Source organism: Bufo bufo, chromosome 3, assembly GCF_905171765.1.
Source record: "Bufo bufo chromosome 3, aBufBuf1.1, whole genome shotgun sequence".
Lineage (NCBI taxonomy): Eukaryota > Metazoa > Chordata > Amphibia > Anura > Bufonidae > Bufo > Bufo bufo.
Genome location: NC_053391.1, coordinates 353,174,066 through 353,196,510, shown reverse-complemented (window position 1 = coordinate 353,196,510; position 22,445 = coordinate 353,174,066). Strand labels below are relative to the sequence as shown.

Sequence of the window (22,445 nt, the reverse complement as noted above, 5' to 3'; positions counted from 1 at the left end):
GGAAACTCTGCCATGAATTCTATAAGCTTCCTTAAAGGCACCGAGGAAAATGGTGGGGGTATATAGATTGTTGCTAACACCATTCTCATCCCTTGGACCACACAATGCATTCCTATAAACCTTCCCTCTTCATCCACACATACCCTCAGGCATTCAAATATGATATTCTTATGAACTAAGATACTAACCCCCCTGGAATGCGAGGAGAAGACGGAATGCACCGAATAACCCAACCACGGCTTTTGCATGACATGTATAGATTGTTTGGTCATATGCGTTTCTTGCAAGCATATTATTGCCGGCTGATATCTAGACAGGTAACGGAACAGACCGTGTCTCTTTGTAGCATCCGCCATTCCCCTCACATTCCAGCTAAGTATTCTCGTAACAGGTCCCATAAGAATGCATACATATATAAAAGTACATTTGAGATCTACAACTTTCCACCTCCCAGCAGCCGCAGGGAAAAACAATGTTAAATACCAGATTACAGATTCCCATCTCTTCTCTTTTTCCCCCCCGGACAAAATATACCAGGACTGTACGTTTCAGCATTTTAGAATTGCCATCATAAGCACCTTTAACGATAATAACCCCCGCTATTCCCATCCCCCCTCCCTCCCCCCCCCCCCCCAACTATCCCTCCCCAGGCAATGAACATATACAGCATAATTAGATTCAGTAATGAACTTGGGGCCAACATTGTGAACCTGGCCCAACAGCGCCTGAAGCAGCACAGCATCCAGCACGATACCGTACGCAGGCACATTAGAAAGGTGGGGAGCAGCCTCGGGCGTATGCTCTACCCACAAAATTTCTTCAGCAACCGGCTAAAGAAAAAAAGAAAATGTCCACAACGGTGGGTGGACGGTCCAGTGGACATCAGAACTTCAATCAGGAGCAGGAATGTCCAACAGTCTCAGGTGTCTGTTGATGGAATCCTAAGGCGACGCTCATTTTGATCCAGCCACTTGACCGCAGCGTCCGAGTCCTCAAAGAACACCGCGGATCCAAACGCCACCACCCTGAGCCTGGCTGGGAACATCATGGAGTACTGTACTTGCAAATCTCTCAGCCTCCGTTTAATCTCCACAAAGCGAGCTCTTTTTTTCTGTACATCCGACGAATAGTCAGGGAACAGAGACACCTGAACTCCATTAATTTTTAAATCAGGATGAGACCTTGCGGCCCTCAGTATAGTGTCTCTGTCTCGATAGTGCAGGATTTTGGCCAGTATTGGACGTGGCGGACGTCCTGGCGGCAAAGGCCTGGTGGGGACCCTATGTGCTCGTTCCACAGCATAAAGTGCAGAGAGTCCTCTATCACGGAATTTTTCCGCAAGCCATTTTTCAATAAAATCAGTAGCCTCTGGGCCCTCAGATTTCTCAGGAATGCCCACCAGCCTTATATTGTTGCGGCGAGAGCGGTTTTCTAGGTCGTCTGTTTTAGCATAGAGTGCCGCTATATCCTTTGACGCAGCCCGGCTCTCTCTCTGTAGGGTAACAGCCCCATCTTCCAGATCCGAGACCCTCCTCTCTACCTCTGAGGTGCGTTCAGCCACTTTATGCAGGTCATGACGGATAATGGACATGTCCGCTTTTAGACTTCCAATATTAATATTCATGTTCTGGAGGGTGGCGTTGCAGCAAGCAATAGCTGCCATCACATCTTTCAAGGTGGGCTCAGGGGCATTAATCACTGGCAGGCACTTCTCAGTGCTGCACCCGCTGGCACTCGCCCCCCCCTCATGCTGAGCTGGGAATTGCTGGTCGTCATTACAGGGGCCATCTTGCTCCCCTAAGCCTTCCTCCACTTGTGCCAGGGTGTCCTCTCCTTCTCCCCATACCTGACTGGGGGACTGGTGTGACTTGTGAGCGAAGCGCTCTAGCCGCGCTGCCGCTCCCTGACTCACCGCCGCCCTCAGATCAGGCCACTCTTCCTCCTCAGCGCCATCTTGGGATCTTGCCTCTCTGTCCTGCCGGCTCGGCGTTTTGCCTCTCTTTGCAGGCATAATGATTTTTCTCAGCACCGGACCGCTTGCTGGCTATGTCCCCCGCTCCTTCAGGTGTTGTAAGGATATATCTCCACCGTTTTAGGTATTATAGACAGGATACTTGCCGGAGCTAGTGCGGCATGCGTCCTACTCCATGCGCCGCTAGGCTCCGCCCCTCTGCAGTCCTCATTTACACTTGTAACTGGTTGTCCACTTCACACCAAGTTCTGCAGACTTGTCAATAGCACTATGTCAACCATCCATTACAAGATCAAAGAGATATTACATATATAGAAAAAAAACAAGTCTGTTTTGGATGGGATTATTTGTAGCAAACCACATGACACATCAAGATGTTATCTTAAATTATATGGAACAATAGCATTTCCTGTTACAGTATGTTGTATGGCTGACTTCCTATAGAGTCATCTACCAGATGAGTTAGTCTTAAAGTGACCACCGAGTCATGACCTCACGTGAGAGTTAATAAATATAGATACAGATACCAACCCTTTATTTGAAACTAGCCTCCTGGAATAACTGCTAGATCATACAGATTGTTTTTATCAGAAAGATCCATGTCAGATCCAAAGTCCAGCCAGCTTCATTAAAATTGGAAAAATTCCAACATGTTCCCTTAGTGACATGGTGACACTTGGGGGACGACGACAGATCACTGCTGCAGCAATTCATTGGCAGATGCGTCACACGTGACCCTCTTCTAAGCCAGTAATTTACAAACGGTGACTGCAGTGTGGTGAACGCTGTGGTGGACCAAAGGTGCTGGAACCGAGCAGTGGGGAGTATGTAAGTATACTTCCCTCTAAGTGCAGCACGGGGAAGGGGAGTGTTAAAAAGCTACGTTCCAGTGGTCGTAATTTTATTATTTTTACTTTTATGTGGCTGTATAAAACCTTGCATTTTGCAGGATGAGTAATTTTATACAAAACCATTTTAGGGTACATACAGGGGCTGATTGGCCATAAACATTACAGGGAAATTACCCGGTGGGCCGATGCCAGCCAGTGGAAGTTTTTGGGGATGTATTTTGTGCTGCTGGCAGCATTTTGTGATAGACTGTGGTATTTGGCTCTGTTGGGGTGGAATACTGTGCCACAATATGGTATTGCTGGTCCTGCCTTCCATCAATTTGGACCCGTCTACAAAACAGGGCCCCTTTTAGTATTTTTTCCTGGGCCACTTTAATTTCCCAGTCCGCCCCTGGGTACATATAATGTATTAAATAACATTTGTTCATTTATTTTGTGGTGGAAGATTTATTTTTACGGTGTTCACGGTGTGGAATTAATAACATGATAACTTTATCCCCTAGGTCAGTACAATTATGATGATTCCAAATCTATATTGTTTTTTTTTATTAGTGTTGAGTGAATCGAAGTATCCGAAGTGGACTTTGATCCGAGTTTCAGAAAATATTTGATTTCTCACAAAGCCGAATTTCCTCACGCTTCATGGTAACGAATCAATTTTTCCTAAAATGGTGGCTGAAAAAAAGAAACAAAAAAAAAAAGAAAAACTCATCCACGTGGTGACATCATCACGCTTTGGCAGTTTTCTTCAATCAATACGGGAGTGGACGGCCTCTCTGCGAGCAAGTGGATGAGGGGAGTATTATTTTTTTATATGACGAGGGGCGGCGGAATCCCCATTCCCCGTCATTGCGCCTGCTCCATACAATGGAAAGCGATTCATGATGAAGTAATTCATAATTAGAATTTCTTGTCGAAGTTTGGCGAAGCAGCTGAATTTAATTTTTCAAAACTTCGCTACTCTCTATATATAATACTTGCATAATAAAAACACTTGTTTTCACAAAATAAATTCCTGTAGTGGCACCCTATTTCAAGATCCAGAACAGTTTTATTTTCTTTAGGGCTCATGCACACAAACATTTTTTTTTCCCCACATCCGATCCGCATTTTGTATTGGACGGCTGCGGACCCATTCACTTCAATATGTGTGCTGTCCACATCCGTATATGTTCATTCCGTTGCGCCCGCAAAAAAAAAAATAGAACATGTCCTATTCTTGTCCGTTTTACAGACAAGCATAGGACATTTCTATAGAAGGCAGGATGCTCTGTTCAGCATATCTGTGGTTGATACCTTTCCCAACAAAAATGACCAACTAAGTTTACAAGGGTATAGAGTGGGTGTGGTTTCAGGGCCGTGGCCTTACATAACATGCTATTGGACACCAATGATTTGTCTATACTTTGAGCTTTTTATAAAAAAGAATTTAAAAAATCCTGTCGTTTTTAAAATAAGACGCACCCAAAAAGGATAAAAGGCCTCGTTTGAACAGGTGTTATGGAATAAGCTCTTATGCAGAAGAAAATAACCACAATGCCAGTAAAAAACACAGCCCCTACATCTATTTCAGTGTTTATTTTGAAAAAACTAATTTTTTTGCAGTGAAACATCTTTGAACTACATGTTTTAATACAGTAATGCCTTCCGTAACATAGTTATAATTTGTATTACTGATATAAAATGCATTTGCTGTATCTACTCATTATCTTGCAGCAATGTACGCATTCAGTAACACAGCTATGATAATGGGTTTATGATAACATGTGTTCACTAAAACACAATGCAACTTTTTTCAGTGAATGAAAACATTTATCGCAACAGTCAGCAAGATAGTCTTTTCTGATTATGAGAAATATTTTTCATACACACAGGCTCAGGGGATACCACTGGTGCCTTGAAGCACTGGGGAGTCCTAGGTTTGAATCTGACACCAAAGACAACATTTGCATGGCATTTGTATATTCTCCTCCTAATTTGCTAATTTGAGTTTTCTCCAGATAATCCGGTTTCCTCTCACACTCCAAAGACATGTTGATAAGTAAGTTAGATTGTGAGCTCCACTGGGGAAAGCAGGTGATGATAATATCAGTAATAAAGTGCTGCAGAATATACAGGAGCTTCTTTGGGGCGTATTGTCGCGCGTAACACCTCTGTTTTTCATTGTACGCCTGTGTGGTCAATAGCAAGAACGCGCGTACGACGCGCGTTTCCGAAATACAAAAACGCCCCAAAATACGCCTCAAAAACGCCCGATAAAAACGCCTGTAAACAGCGCTTATCGAATACGCTCAGGTGTGAACCCAGCCTAAAAGAAATAACAACTGAACTGAAATAAAAACTTTACTCAGTGGCAGGACAAGCTCTGTTGTTACCAAAGCAAACCTGGAAAGACGTACACCTTCTCTGTTGAGGCACGTACTTAAACAGTAGACCAAGGGACTACATTTCTGCCGGATAATATTTATCTCGCTAACCGTAATTTTTGGGCTTCTTTTTTAATGTTGTCATCAGACTGGAAGTTTTTACCCAAGGACTGTATGCAGGATGCTTTAAAATTTCCCAATTGCAACTTTCCAAAAAGATTCATACTGTCATGAGCAGCATGTAGAAAAGAAGTTCCCCTCGAAGGGCTAATGGTTAACTGCTACACGTCTTTCAATGTTAAATATGTCTGTGTTCCAGCAATCACAGGGTGACACGTACCACTTCCATATATGCTACACTACAAGATTACAATTCATTTCATTTGGTACAGTGCCTTCTACCACATAAGTCATATTACAGATTCCTCCACACACACACGGTATCGTCTCCATTGTTAAACTGGTTGTATCAACAACGAGGCTGGAGTGTCAAAGAGTTTGTGTCTCCAACTATGTCATATCCAAACCATGTCACGGTTAAATGCATCTGCGAGCAACGCGTCTACAGGTATTAACTGGAGAAAACGTTTTAGGACTTCCTCTCTGGTACAGAAAGCTCTCATCTCTTTCTGTAAAATGTGTTCATTTGTACGCATTACCACAACAGGAAGCAGAAGCACTGAGCGTTGGGCGTGCATGTTATTTTACCAAAGGAGTTGTCTTTCCTCCTAACAACATGAATGTACAGAAAGGCATCGTAATTAATTCATTATGCAAACTTTGCAATCTGCCACCGACTCCTAAGTGGGTCACAGTGTAACACCTTGTTTTGTCAGCTGTGACACCCACATGAATGATCATCATATACGAGTGCCATAGAATACACTTACTGTATGCTGACTATTTTCTCAACCCATTAAATCTGGTGTTGATAGAGTATCGCTTTAAAAAAGGGTTAACTTTGGTTATATATTCAAAGTTCTTTCCTATGGAAAAAAGCATACAACTTATCATCCAGTAACACGTGAACAGTCAGTTCTTGAAAGTGATGTCTTGAAAGCATGAAAAATAGGCAAATGTAAGGATCTGAGTGACTTTGACAATAGCCAAAATCTTTATTGCTAGATAACTGGGTCTGAGGGCAGTATCTGGTATGCAGTGAGTAGCACCAACCAAAGTGGTCCATGAAAGGATAACTGGTGCACAGGAGCCCACCCAAGTGTGACTGATGCACATGGAGATCAATGTCTAGCCCTTCTGGGCTGACTTCTTAGAAGAGCTATTGTAGTAAGAATTAATGAAAAAGTTACTGCTGGCTAGGACAGGCTGCATTGCCACAGACCAGTCAGAGAACCCATGCTGACCCCTGTCCACCACTGAAAGGAACTAAAATGAGCAAGCTAAGCATCAGAACTGAACCCCGGAGCAATGTGATAAGGTAACCTGGTCTGATGAATCACATTTTCTTTTACATCATGTGGACAGCCAGGTGCATTTGTGTCCCTTACCAGGGGAAAAGCTGCTATAGGAAGAAGGCAAGGGGCTGGAAGAAGTGTGATAATCTGAGCAAATGTACCGCTGGCAAACCTTGAGTTCTGACATTCACGTGGCTGTTATTTTGAGGTGCATCATTTACTAAAGGGGCATCTGTCAGAATATTTGTACCTATGACACTGACTGACCTGTTGCATGTGCGCTTGGCAGCTGAAGGCATCTTTGCTGGTCTCATGTTCATATGTACCCGCATTGGGTGTGGCAGTTGTAGAGAGAGCAGAGTCTCTAGGTGTAACGGCAACACCCCCATTGTTCCTAGAGGCTCATTTGCAAATATTAAAACATCAGTTTTAGTGATGAGTGAACCTGGTTCATCCAACCGTGGACGGACCAGTTTTCTTTATCTACATAACTCATATTCCTTCCCGATCCCTAGATCCGTACATGCCTATAATGTATTGCCTCCAATGAGGCTCTTTCAAGATGGCAGCGGATAGCAGCGCATGAAATAATGTATTATATCACAAATCAGATCCTGTATTCGTGGATGTGCGCCAATCATTAACGAACCCGGATTCGGATGCGTAATGTAACACATTAATGCATGCGTCACTACTTACAGTAAAGGTGCATGTACGAGGCTACAGAAGTCTTGCGTTATCCGCCCTCATCTTGAAAGAGCCTCATTGGAGGCAATACATGTACGGAGCTAGGGATTAGGAAGGAATATGAGTTATGTAGATGAACTAACTGGGTTCATCCACCGCAGGACGAACCCGGTACGCTCATTACTAATCATTTTCTCAGCAATGCGGGCACATATGAACATGGGAGCAACACAGATGCCTTCAGTTGCCAAGTGCACATACAGCAGGTCAGCCAGTTTCATAGGTACAAATCTGCTGATCGATGCACTTTAACATTTTTGCAGACCAAGTACACCCCATTCACTGCAACAATATTCCCTAATAGCAGTGGCATCATTCATAACAAGAATGTCCACCACAGAAGGACAGTTTCTGGGGAGGTATTTAGTGCTGCACTGTGGTATTTAGTTCTGCAAGGGCATTATTTGTGCTGCACTATGGCATTGCTGATTTGCATTGCCCTGCCTTCTGTCAGTTTTGACCTATATACCATATAGGGCCACTTTTAGGGTTTTTCCAGGGCCATTCAATCCCTGATTGTATTCATCTATGGAGTATAGATATGTACATGACACCTATGGCATGACATGGGCCTATACTGAACACTATAGGGTGAACCATTAAGTTCCTATAGGTCCGTAATATAGACCTGCACTGACTCTGTGTGCCATGGTACAAGGTCCATGCACAAGCTACAGTAGTACCCTGTGAATGAGAGCCAAACATGTGGAAGTAACAAGATGTCAAAACATGTTAAAAATTAAAGCCGCAATAGTAGAAATATTTGGTTTGTGAATCTTTAGACATTTCTGGCTGACAAAACTCTTCACATAGTACCCAGGGCTTCCTAAAACCTTGTTGTTGTTTTTTTAAATTGCTTCAGTAAGCAATTCACCAATACGTAGCTGGCCATAAAAACACAATATCAACAGTGACATCTGCAGGTAGGAAGGTAACATAGTAACATAATGTTAGGTATATACAGTACAGACCAAAAGTTTGGACACACCTTCTCATTCAAAGAGTTTTCTTTATTTTCATGACTATGAAGGCATCAAAACTATGAATTAACACATGTGGAATTATATACATAACAAACAAGTGTGAAACAACTGAAAATATGTCATATTCTAGGTTCTTCAAAGTAGCCACCTTTTGCTTTGATTACTGCTTTGCACACTCTTGGCATTCTCTTCATGAGCTTCAAGAGGTAGTCCCCAGAAATAATTTTCACTTCACAGGTGTGCCCTGTCAGGTTTAATAAGTGGGATTTCTTGCCTTATAAATGGGGTTGGGACCATCAGTTGCGTTGAGGAGAAGTCAGGTGGATAGACAGCTGATAGTCCTACTGAATAGACTGTTAGAATTTGTATTATGGCAAGAAAAAAGCAGCTAAGTAAAGAAAAACAATTGAAGGTCAGTCAGTCAGCCGAAAAATTGGGAAAACTTTGAAAGTAAGGGCTATTTGACCATGAAGGAGAGTGATGGGGTGCTGCGCCAGATGACCTGGCCTCCACAGTCACCGGACCTGAACCCAGTCGAGATGGTTTGGGGTGAGCTGGACCGCAGAGTGAAGGCAAAAGGGCCAACAAGTGCTAAGCATCTCTGGGAACTCCTTCAAGACTGTTGGAAGACCATTTCAGGTGACTACCTCTTGAAGCTCATCAAGAGAATGCCAAGAGTGTGCAAAGCAGTAATCAAAGCAAAAGGTGGCTACTTTGAAGAACCTAGAATATGACATATTTTAAGTTGTTTCACACTTGTTTGTTATGTATATAATTCCACATGTGTTAATTCATAGTTTTGATGCCTTCATAGTCATGAAAATAAAGAAAACTCTTTGAATGAAAAGGTGTGTCCAAACTTTTGGTCTGTACTGTATATATTTGGACAGAGACAACATTTTTCTAATTGTTCTGTACATTACCAGAATAGATTTTGAACAAAACAATTCAGATGCCGTTGAAGTCCAGACTTTCAGCTTTAATTCCATGGGTCGAACAAAATGATTGCATAAAAATGTGAGGAACTAAAGCATTTTTAAACGCAATCCCTTCATTTCAGGGGCTCAAAAGTAATCGGACAAATTAAATAATTGTAAATAAAAGTTAATTTCTAATACTTGGTTGAAAACCCTTTTGTTGGCAATGACTGCCTGAAGTCTTGAACTCATGGACATCACCAGACGCAGTGTTTCCTCCTTCTTAATGCTCTGCCAGACCTTTACTGCAGTGGTTTTCAGTTGCTGTTTTTGTGGGTCTTTCTGTCTGACGTTTAGTCTTTAACAAGTGAAATGCATGCTCTATTGGGTTCAGATCAGGTGACTGACTTGGCCATTCAAGAATATTCCACTTCTTTGCTTTAATAAACTCCTGGGTTGCTTTGGCTTTATGTTTTGGGTCATTGTCCATCTGTATGATGAAACACCGGCCAATCAGTTTGGCTGCATTTGAGCACACAGTATGTCTCTGAAAACCCAAGAATTCATCCGGCTGCTTCTGTTCTGCGTCACATCATCACACTAGGGACCCAGTGCCACTGGCAGCCATGCATGCCTAAGCCATCACACTGCCTCCACCGTGTTTTACAGATGATGTGGTATGCTTTGGATCATGAGCTGTACCATCCCTTCGCCATACTTTTTTCTTTCCATCAATCTGGTAGAGGTTGATCTTGGTTTCATCTGTCCAAAGAATGCTCTTCCAGAAGTGTGCTGGTTTTTTAAGATGTTTTTAGCAAAGTCCAATCTAGCCTTCTTATTTTTGAGGCTTATGAGTGGCTTGCACCGTGCAGTGAACCCTGTGTATATACTTTCATGCAGTCTTCTCTTTATGGTAGATTTGGCTCTTGATACGCCTATATCCTGGAGAGTGTTGTTCACTTGGTTGGCTGTTGGGAAGGCATTACTCTTCACCATGGTAATTATTCTGCTATCATCCACCACTGTTGTCTTCCGTTGGCATCCAGGTCTTTTTGCATTGTTGAGGTCAACAATGCTTTCTTTTTCAGGATGTACCAAATTGTAGATTTTGACACTTCTAATAGTGTAGCAATTTCTCTGGTGTGTTTTTTCTGTTTTCGTAGATGAAGGATGGCTTGTTTCACCTGCATGGAGAGTTCCTTTGACCGCATGTTTACTTCTCAGCAAAATCTTCAAAATGCAAGCACCACACCTCAGATCAACTCCAGGCCTTTTATGTGCTTAATTGAGAATGAAATAATGAAGGAATGGCCCACACCTGCCCATAAAACAGCATTAGTCAATTGTCCAATTACTTTTGGTCCCTTTAAAAACAGGTTGCCACATGTAAAGGAGCGGAAATTCCTAAACCCTTCATCCAATTTAATGTGTATACCTTCAAATGAAAGCTAAAAGTATGGACATTATTTCCATGTCCATTATATAACTATGACTTTATTATGTTTTAGTAAACAGGTAAAAAAAATAAAAATAATTGATGTCAGTGTCCAAATATATATGGACCTAACTGTAGTTTAAAAGGCTGAAAAAAAGACATCTGTCCATCCAGTTAAGCCTGTTATCCTGCAAGTTAATCCAGAGGAAGGCAAAAAAAAAAACCCTGTGAGGTAGAAGCCAATTTTCCCCACTTTAGGGGGAAAAATATTTTTCCCAACGCCAATCAGACCATCAGAATAACTCCCTGGATCCCCTCTCTAGTAGCTATAGCTTATATTATTACACTCCAGAAATATATCCAGGCCCCTCTTGAACTCTTTTAGTGAATTCACCATCACCACCTCCTCAGGCAAGATCTTCTTTCCTCCATACACAGGGGATGTCCCTTCGTCACAGTCCTGGGGATAAATAGATGATGGGAGAGATCTCTGTATTGACCCCTGATATATTTATATATAGTTATTAGATCTTTCCCGAGTCGTCTTTTTTCTAAAGCGAATAACTCAAATTTTGATAATCTTTCAGGGTACTACAGTCCACCCATTCCAGTTATTACTTTAGTTGGCCTCCTCTGAAATGTCTGTCTTGTTCACAGGAGCCCAGAACTGTACACAGTATTCCATGTGTGGTCTGACTAATGATTTGTAAAGTGGTAGGACTATGTTCTCATCACGGGCATATATGCCCCTTTTGATGCAACCCATTATCTTATTGGCCTTGGCAGCAGCTGCCTGACACTGGCTTCTACAGCTTAGTTTGCTGTTCACTAAAATTCATAGGTCCTTTTCCATGTCAGTGTTACCCAGTGTTTTACTATTTAGTATGTACTGGTGACATTATTTCTTCCCATGTGCATAAACTTACATTTGTCAGTGTTAAATCTCATCTGCCACTTCTCTGCCCAAGCCTCTAATCTATCCAGATCTATCTGTAGCAGTATATTGTCCTCTTCAGTGTTAATTACTTTACACAGTTTACTATCATCTGTAAAAATTGATATTTTACTGTGCAAGCCTTCTACAAGATCATTAATAAATATATTGAAGAGAATAGAGCCGGTACAGTGTCAAATGCTTTAGAGAAGTCCAGATATAAGATATCCATTGATTCACCATTGTCAAGTCTAGCTAGAACTTACCTTCTCATAGAAACTGATTAAATTAGTTTGACATGACCGTTCCCTCATGAAGCCATGCTGATATGGCGTTATTTGCTTATTTTCATTGAGGTACTCCAAGATAGCATCTCTTAGAAAACCTTCAAACAGTTTACCCACGACAGATGTTAAACTTACTGGCCTATAGTTTCCGGGCTCTATTTTTGGACCCTTTTTTATTATTGGCACCACATTTGCTATGCGCCAATCCTGTGGAACACTCCCTGTCAGTATAGAGTCTTTAAATATCAGAAATAAGGGTTTGGCTATGAAATTACTTAATTCTCTTAGGATACGGGGGTGTATGCCATCTGTTCCCAGCGATTTGTCTATTTTAATCTTTTTAAGATGCCACTGTACTTCTTCCTGGATCAGACAGAGCACTTTTAATAGTGAATTTACTTTTACATTCTGCATTTCATCTGACAGTTTATTTTTTTCAGTGAACAGCTTTGCTTTTTCCTCATCGCTCTCTGCAACTCCCCCCTCATCATTTTGTAAAGGGCTAACACCTTCAGATTTATACTTTTTACCATTTATATAACTGAAGAACATTTTATGGTTAGTTTTACCCTCTTTGGCAATTAATCTCTCGGTCTCTAGTTTGGCTGCTTTTATTTGTCTTTTACATATTCTACTTTTTCCTTATAGTGATTTAAATGCTTTATTTTGTCATTTATTACTATTCTTTACATTTCTATTTATCCACATAGTTTTTTTCTTGTTCCTTAACCTTTTATTCCCATAAGGTATGTACCTCTCACAATTAGATTTTAGGATGCTTTGTCCCACTTAGTTAGGCCTTTGGCTACTCTTAGTTGGCTAAATTTAGCTTTTTTGAAGTTTGGTATTTTTGTTCCTCCCTGAAGAAACACTCTTTTTAATGACAATTGGAAGGTTATTACTTTATGGTCACCATTTCCCAGGTGTCCCCCAACCTGCACATCTGTTGTTCTGTCAGGTCTATTGGTTAATACTAAGTCCAGTGTGGCCGTCCCTCTAGTCGGGTCCTGAACCAGTTTTGAAAGGTAATTGTCTTTGGTTATTGCCAAGAACCTTGTACATATACAATCACATTTCCTTGACAGTAGCAGAAAAGCAAACTTTTAGTGGTGAAATGTTCAAATTCTCTAGAACACTATGTGCTCAAACAGCATTCCTTTAGAGAATAAACCATACATTCTGGAAAGCAGTATCTTACACTGACATCTTCACGCATTCAGACCTTTAGGCTGTGAGAAGATCCACCATTGTGAAATGTGAACTTAAAAGAACCTTGATGGAAGTAGATTAAGAAGTAGAGAGTCAATGATAAGGTTATGTGTTCGGTTTTTAGATGTAGTAACATAGTACTGTATATAAGGCCGAAAAAAACATTTGTCCATCCAGTTCAGCCTGTTATCCTGCAAGTTGATCCAGAGGAAGGCAAAAAAAACAACTGTCAGGTACAAGCCAATTTTCCCCACTTAAGGGGGAAAACATTCCTTCTCGACTCCAATCAGGCAATCAGAATAACTCCCTGGATCACCGACCCCTCTCTGGTAGCTATAGCCTGTAATATTATTACACTCCAGAAATTCATCCAAGCCACTCTTGAATTATTTTATTGTACTCACCATCACCATTCCTCAGGCAGAGAGTTCCATAGTATCACTGCTCTTACCGTAAAAAATCATTTTCTATGTTTGTGTACAAACCTTCTTTCCTCCAGACGCAGAGGGTGTCCCCTCGTCACAGTCACGGGGATAAATAGATGAAGGGAGAGATCTCTGCACTGTCCCCTGATATATTTATACATAGTAATTAGATCTCCCCTCAGTCGTCTTTTTTCTAAAGTGAATAACCCTAATGTTGATAATCTTTCAGGGTACTGTAGTTGCCCCATTCCAGTTATTACTTTAGTTGCCCTCCTCTGAACCCTCTCCAGCTCTGCTATGTCTGCTTTTTTTTACAGGAGCCCAGAACTGTACACAGTACTCCATGTGTGGTCTGACTAATGATTTGTAAAGTGGTAGGACTATGTTCTCATCACGGGCATCTATGCCCCTTTTGATGCAACCCATTATCTTATTGGCTTTGGCAGCAGCTGCCTGACACTGGTTTTTACTGATTAGTTAGATTTTTATTAAAATTCCTAGGTCCTTTTCCATGTCAGTGTTAACGAGTGTTTTACCATTTAGTATGTACGGGTGATTTGCATTATTCCTTCCCATGTGCATAACCTTACATTTGTCAGTGTTAAATCTCATCTGCCACTTCTCTGCCCAAGCCTCTAAACTATCCAGATCCATCTGTAGCAGTATATTGTCCTCTTCAGTGTTAATTACTTTACACAGTTTAGTGTCATCTGCAAAAATTAATATTTTACTGTGCAAGCCTTCTACAAGGTCATTAACCGCCTCCAGACCGCCTAACGCACGGATGCGTCCTGGAGGCGGTCGATTCATTCCTCCTGGACGCATCTGTGCGTCATCTCGCGAGACTTCCTGTGAACAGGCGCGCGCGTTCACAGGATCGGAAGGTAAGCGAGTGGATCTGCAGCCTGCCAGCGGCGATCGTTCGCTGGCAGGCTGTAGATGCGATTTTTTTAACCCCTAACAGGTATATTAGACGCTGTTTTGATAACAGCGTCTAATATACCTGCTACCTGGTCCTCTGGTGGTCCCTTTTGCTTGGATCGACCACCAGAGGACACAGGCAGCTCTGTAATAAGTAGCACCAAGCACCACACTACACTACCCCCCCGTCACTTATTAACCCCTTATGAACCCCTGATCACCCCATATAGACTCACTGATCACCCCCCTGTCATTGATCACCCCCCTGTAAGGCTCCATTCAGACGTCCGTATGTTTTTTACGGATCCATGGATACATGGATCGGATCCGCAAAACACATACGGACGTCTGAATGGAGCCTTAAAGGGGGGTGATCAATGACAGGGGGGTGATCACCCCATATAGACTCCCTGATCACCACCCTGTCATTGATCACCCCCCTGTCATTGATCACCCACCTGTAAGGCTCCATTCAGACGTCCGTATGTTTTTTACGTATCCACGGATCGGATCCGCAAAACACATACAGACGTCTGAATGGAGCCTTACAGGGGGGTGATCACCTCATATAAACTCCCTGATCACCCCCCTGTCATTGATCACCCCCCGTAAGGCTCCATTCAGACGTCCGTATGTTTTTTACGGATCCACGGATACATGGATCGGATCCGCAAAACACATATGGACGTCTGAATGGAGCCTTACAGGGGGGTGATCACCCCATATAGACTCCCTGATCACCTCCCTGTCATTGATCACCCCCCTGTCATTGATCACCCCCCTGTAAGGCTCCATTCAGACGTCCGTATGTTTTTTACGGATCCACGGATACATGGATCGGATCCGCAAAACACATACAGACGTCTGAATGGAGCCTTACAGGGGGGTGATCACCTCATATAGACTCCCTGATCACCCCCCTGTCATTGATTACCCTCCTGTAAGGCTCCATTCAGACGTCCGTATGTTTTTTACCGATCCACGGATACATGGATCGGATCCGCAAAACACATACGGACGTCTGAATGGAGCCTTATGGGGGGTGATCAATGACAGGGGGGTGATCACCCCATATAGACTCCCTGATCACCCCCCTGTCATTGATCACCCCCCTGTAACGCTCCATTCAGACGTCCGTATGTTTTTTTACGGATCCACGGATACATGGATCGGATCCGCAAAACACATACAGACGTCTCCCTGGAGCCTTACAGGGGGGTGATCACCTCATATAGACTCCCTGATCACCCCCCTGTAATTGATCACCCCCCTGTCATTGATCACCCCCCTGTCATTGATCACCCCCCTGTCATTGATCACCCCCCTGTAAGGCTCCATTCAGACATTTTTTTGGCACAAGTTAGTGGAAATAGTTTTTTTTTTTTCTTTTTTTTTTCTTACAGTCTCATATTCCACTAACTTGTGTCAAAAAATAAAATCTCACATGAACTCCCCATACCCCTCACGAAATCCAAATGCGTAAATTTTTTTAGACATTTATATTACAGACTTCTTCTCACGCTTTAGGGCCCCTAAAATGCCAGGACAGTATAAATACCCCGCATGTGACCCCCATTTCGGAAAGAAGACACCCAAAGGTATTCCGTGAGGGGCATATTGAGTCCATGAAAGATTGAAATTTTTGTCCCAAGTTAGCGGAAAGGGAGACTTTGTGAGAAAAAAACAAAAAAAAATCAATTTCCGCTAACTTGTGCCAAAAAATAAAAAATTCGATGAACTCGCCATGCCCCTCATTGAATACCTTGGGGTGTCTTCTTTCCAAAATGGGGTCACATGTGGGGTATTTATTCTGCCCTGGCATTTTAGGGGCCCTAAAGCGTGAGAAGAAGTCTGGGATCCAAATGTCTAAAAATGCCCTCATAAAAGGAATTTGGGCCCCTTTGAGCATCTAGGCTGCAAAAAAGTGTCACACATGTGGTATCTCTGTACTCAGGAGAAGTTGGGCAATGTGTTTTGGGGTGTCATTTTACATATACCCATACTGGGTGAGATAAATATCTTGGTAAAATGCCAACTTTGTATAAAAAAAATGGGAAAAGTTGTCTTTTGCCGAGATATTTATCTCACCCAGCATGGGTATATGTAAAATGACACCCCAAAACACATTGCCCAACTTCTCCTGAGTACGGCGATACCAGATGTGTGACACTTTTTTGTAGCCAAGGTGGGCAAAGGGGCCCACATTCCAAAGAGCACCTTTCGGATTTCACAGGGCATTTTTTACAGATTTTGATTTCAAACTACTTCTCACACATTAGGGCCCCTAAAAGGCCAGGGCAGTATAGCTACCCCACAAGTGACCCCATTTTGGAAAGAAGACACCCTAAGGTATTCCGTGAGTGGCATGGCGAGTTCCTAGAATTTTTTATTTTTTGTCACAAGTTAGCGGAAAATTATGATTTTTTTTTTCTTACAAAGTCTCATATTCCACTAACTTGTGACAAAAAATAAAAACTTCCATGAATTCACTATGCCCATCACGAAATACCTTGGGGTGTCTTCTTTCCAAAATGGAGTCACTTGTGGGGTAGTTATACTGCGCTGGAATTTTAGGGGCACGAATGCTTGAGAAGTAGTTTGAAATCAAAATGTGTAAAAAATGCCCTGTGAAATCCGAAAGGTGCTCTTTGGAATGTGGGCTCCTTTGCCCACCTAGGCTGCAAAAAAGTGTCACACATCTGGTATCGCCGTACTCAGAAGAAGTTGGGCAATGTGTTTTGGGGTGTCTTTTTACATATACCCATGCTGGGTGAGAGAAATATCTCGGCAAAAGACAACTTTTCCCATTTTTTTATACAAAGTTGGCATTTGACCGAGATATTTCTCTCACCCAGCATGGGTATATGTAAAATGACACCCCAAAACACATTGCCCAACTTCTCCTGAGTACGGCGATACCAGATGTGTGACACTTTTTTGCAGCCTAGGTGGGCAAAGGGGCCCACATTCCAAAGAGCACCTTTCGGATTTCACAGGGAATTTTTTACACATTTTGATTTCAAACTACTTCTCACACATTAGGGCCCCTAGAATGCCAGGGCAGTATAACTACCCCACAAGTGACCCCATTTTGGAAAGAAGACACCCCAAGGTATTTCTTGATGGGCATAGTGAGTTCATGGAAGTTTTTATTTTTGTCAAAAGTTAGTGGAATATGAGACTTTGTAAGGAAAAAATAAATTAAAAAAAATCATCATTTTCCGCTAACTTGTGACAAAAAATGAAAAGTTCTATGAACTCACTATGCCCATCAGCGAATACCTTAGGGTGTCTACTTTCCGAAATGGGGTCATTTGTGGGTTTTTTCTACTGTCTGGGCATTGTAGAACCTCAGGAAACATGACAGGTGCTCAGAAAGTCAGAGCTGCTTCAAAAAGCGGAAATTCACATTTTTGTACATGTTTGTAAACGCTATAACTTTTACCCAAACCATTTTTTTTTTACCCAAACATTTTTTTTTATCAAAGACATGTAGAACAATAAATTTTGAGAAAAATTTATATATGGATGTCGTTTTTTTTGAAAAATGTTACAACTGAAAGTGAAAAATGTCATTTTTTTGCAAAAAAATCGTTAAATTTCGATTAATAACAAAAAAAGTAAAAATGTCAGCAGCAATGAAATACCACCAAATGAAAGCTCTATTAGTGAGAAGAAAAGGAGGTAAAATTCATTTGGGTGGTAAGTTGCATGACCGAGCAATAAACGGTGAAAGTAGTGTAGTGCAGAAGTGTAAAAAGTGGCCTGGTCATTAAGGGTGTTTAAGCTAGGGGGGCTGAAGTGGTTAATAAATATATTGAAGAGAATAGGGCCCAATACTGACCCCTGAGGTATCCCGCTAGTGACAGTGACCCAATCTGAGTGTGTACCATTAATAACCACCCTCTGTTTTCTATCATTGAGCCAGTTACTTACCCACATAGAGACGTTTTCTCCCAGTCCGAGCATTCTCATTTTATATACTAACCTTTTATGTGGTACAGTGTCAAATGCTTTGGAGAAGTCCAGATATACGACATCCATTGATTCACCATTGTCAAGTCTAGAACTTACCTCCTCATAGAAACTGATTAAATTAGTTTGACATGACCGATCTCTCATGAAGCCATGCTGATATGATGTTATTTGCTTGTTTTCATTGAGATCCTCCAAGATAGCATCCCTTAGAAAACCTTCAGTTTACCCACAACAGATGTTAAACTTACCGGCCTATAGTTTCCGGGGTCTGTTTTTGCACCCTTTTTGAATATTGGCACCACATTTGCTATGCGCCAATCCTATGGAACACTCCCTGTCAGTATAGAGTCTGTAAATATCAGAAATAAGGGTCTGGCTATGACATTACTTAATTCTCTTAGGATACTGGCGTGTATGCCATCTGGTCCTGCCGATTTGTTTATTTTAATCTTTTTAAGTCGCTGTTGTACTTCTTCCTGGGTCAAACAGGGCACTTTTAATGGGGAATTTACTTTTACATTCTGCATTTCATCCAACAGTTTATTTTCCTCAGTAAATACAGTGGAGAAAATCTTTTTTTAATAGCTTTGCTTTCTGTATCACAATTGAACCAATTGAACCTATGGTGATCAGCAATGATCCCAGTGGCTGTTCATTGTCCTTGCAGCGGCTACTGAAATAAATGGGCGACTATGTAATAAATTGAGTCTGTCAGAGCTAGAGACCCTCTTAACAAACACTCTCTCCACTGGTAACTGTCCTATAAGAAATAATGTTCTCCACTGGAAGCCCACAGATTCTAGGCCAAAAGATCCTGAATGTACAGAAGAGACTGTGGGATCCTTCTCCACTGACACTATAAATGTACACTGACTTTCAGGCTCCATATCTCACCATCCACTACAGCTTCAAACGTGAGACTACCATCATTTTATAGACAGCCATCTTGGCTATATCATACATAAATTGGACTTGCAACTACTTAGCATATGATTAGTTACGCAGATTCTTGTCATGTAACTGCATCGTTACTGATTTGCTCCTAAAATTCTAAATTTTAATTTGTATTATTTTTGTATTTTGTAAATCCACCTTTGGCTTTCAACACTGCCTGAATCCTTCTGGGCATGCTCTTGATCAGATTCAAGCATGTCTTGACTGAAATCTGTTCCCAGGTCTCTTGTTCACATTCCCAATGTTGGTGCATACTGCTCGACTCACTTAGGTACAAATACAGCTTTTTTTTCAACTCTACCAACAAGTGTTTGATTGGGTTGAGGTCTGGGGACTGTGGGGGCCAATCCAGCACCTCTACTTTATTGTCATTTAACCATTTCTTTGCCAATATCGACGTATACTTTGGGACGTTGTCCTGCTGGAACATTATGTCGTCCTTTTCATACTCATAGTACTCGAGTGTACAAAGTAACTCATCTTGTAGGATAGTCACATATAGCTTAGCATTGAGACCACCATCGATCCTGGTCAAGTATCCAACGCCTTTAGCTGTGAAACAACCACATAACATCATATGCTAAATAGTAGCAAGTCCAATTCATGTATGAGATAGCCAAGATGACTGCTGATAAAATGATGGTAGTCTCATATTTAAAACTGTACTGTATGGTGAGATATGGAGCCAAAACATTGTTACCCTTTTGCTCGTATATAAAACAGCCCACTCTGGTTTGTTTCTCAACAGGGTTGAGAGAGGCCAGAACATAACTCCTACTGCACCCAGAAGGAAGGTCCTGTTACTGGATTCTGGCTCTATGTTAGCTTCTGTACTTTCTGAGGCTGATTCCTCACCTTCTTGCTCCCAGTACTTATCTCTCTTCATTCTCTACCTTCTCTTGTCACTGCGTCAAACAGATTCTGCACTTCTCTCTCCTGATAGGCCACTGCTCTCTAGGTTCTCATCCATTGGTCCTCTGCTCTATAGGGAGGAACAGGTCCTGATCATTTTTTGACAGCTGAATTATAAATTAGTTTTGCCCTAGGTACTTATTAGAGTCAAAAATACACCAACTTTTTAAAGGAACTGTCCAGTTAGGAGCTCAGAAATTATATGTAAATCAGTACCTACAGAAGATGATTACCTGCTATTTATTTTCCTCATATCTTGCTGCTGTGGTAGTCTTAGAGATATCCCCTTTGTCATCATTGGTTCGGGCTGCCGCTGTCTTCCTCCTTCCTGAGCTACTGTGTATACACACAAGTCTATCACAGGCTGATCAGGAAGTCATTGCATGGAGAGCTGATTTCCATTACAGTAAGAGCGGTATGATGATACAGAGTACTTAGCTATCAGTGAGAAAAATATGGACCTTAACCCCTCAAGGACCTCCGCCATATATGTACGGCGGAGGTCCGGTCCCTAAACATAGCGCCCGCCCGCACGTGCAGCGTGCGCCATAGCCGCCGGGTTTCTGCTACCCATGGCACATGTATGACCCGTGGCACATGTATGCGATCAGCCATAAGGCTGATCGCATGCATTTTACCCTTCAGATGCCGTGGTCAAATGTGACCACGGCATATAATCAGACCGGAAGCAGAGGTCACTCGCTTCCGCTTCTGTAACAGCGTTCCCCGATTGAGATCAGAGAAACTGTTACATTGCTGAAATAGCCTGAAGCATGCTTGAGGCTTCGGCGCCTATTTCAGGAATATACCAATACAGGCCACTAGGTGGCAGCATTGTATTGGTATAGTGCAAATGTAGTGTTCAATGATGTCTATATAGACATCAATGAACACAATAGGCAATCTAATGATTGCCAGGTATTGTCACCCAAGGTGACTTAAAAAAAGTAAAAAAAAAAATATATAAAAGTTAAAAAAAGTTTTACAAATATAAAAAAAGTTTTACAAAAAAACTAAAAGTTCAAATCACGCCCCTTTCCTTAAAATAAAAATACTTAACCAATAAAAAAAATGAACATCATGGGCATCGCCGCGTGCGAAAATGCCCATACAATTAAAATATAACAATATGAATGGCATACGGCAAATGGCGTAACAGGAAAAAAAATTAAAACAGCCAATTTGCCATTTTTTGTTACTTCAACTACCCAATAATTTTTTTTTTTTGAAAAAGTGATCAAAAAGTCGCACACACATCAAACTGGTATCACTTAAAGAACAGATCGTCCCGCAAAAAATGAGCCCTCCCACAGCCCCGTACACATAACTACAAAAGTTATAGGGGTCAGAATATGATTATAATTTTTTTGTTTTCCTCAAAGGTTTTATTTTATTTTTTCAGTATTAAAACGCAAGAAAAATTATACAAGTGTGGTATCGTTGTAACCGTACTGACCTGGAGAATGAAAGTAACAGGTCAATTTTACCGCATAGTGTACAGTGTAATTTTTTTTTATAAAAACCCTTATCAGAATTGCATTTTTTCACAATTCAACCCCATTTGGAATTTTTTTTCAGCTTCCTACTACATGGTATCTAACCGTAAATGGTACCATTAGAATGTACAACTTGTCCCTCAAAAAATAAGCCCTCATAAGGCTATGTGAATGGAAAAATAAAAAAGTTAGGACTATGGGAATGCGGGGAGTGAAAAACGAAAACGCAAAAATGGAAAATCCCCCGGTCCTGAAGGGGTTAAAGGAAATGTGTCATCAGAAAATGACCTATTATTTAAATCACATTTTTATGTTTAACCTATTATTAAAGAATTTTTGTTGGTTCATTTTAATTTTCCATGTCAATATATATATTTAAACAAAAAAACATAAAATCCTGCAGTTTTCACACTGGCCACTAAGCCTAATAGGCGCCACTTTTTGGTCTGTACAGAACACTTTACTGCAGTTACCTGCTTATCTATAGACAGAGGTGATATCATTATAGGCAGGACTAGAATGACAGTGACAGATAAAACAGAATCCACCATTCACAATAGGTGATTATCAGAGCTTATCTACTCCTTCCTTGTACAATGACCTCTGCACAGGTCACAGAGCGTGCCCAGAAAACTCTCCCATA

General features: G+C 41.5%; 1 protein-coding gene across 1 annotated transcript in view; it reads right to left on the bottom strand.

Moving 5' to 3' along the window:
* Positions 1 to 22,445, bottom strand: part of STPG1 (sperm tail PG-rich repeat containing 1) — an 88,847-nt gene that overhangs the window by 14,789 nt on the left and 51,613 nt on the right. The window lies entirely within an intron of this gene.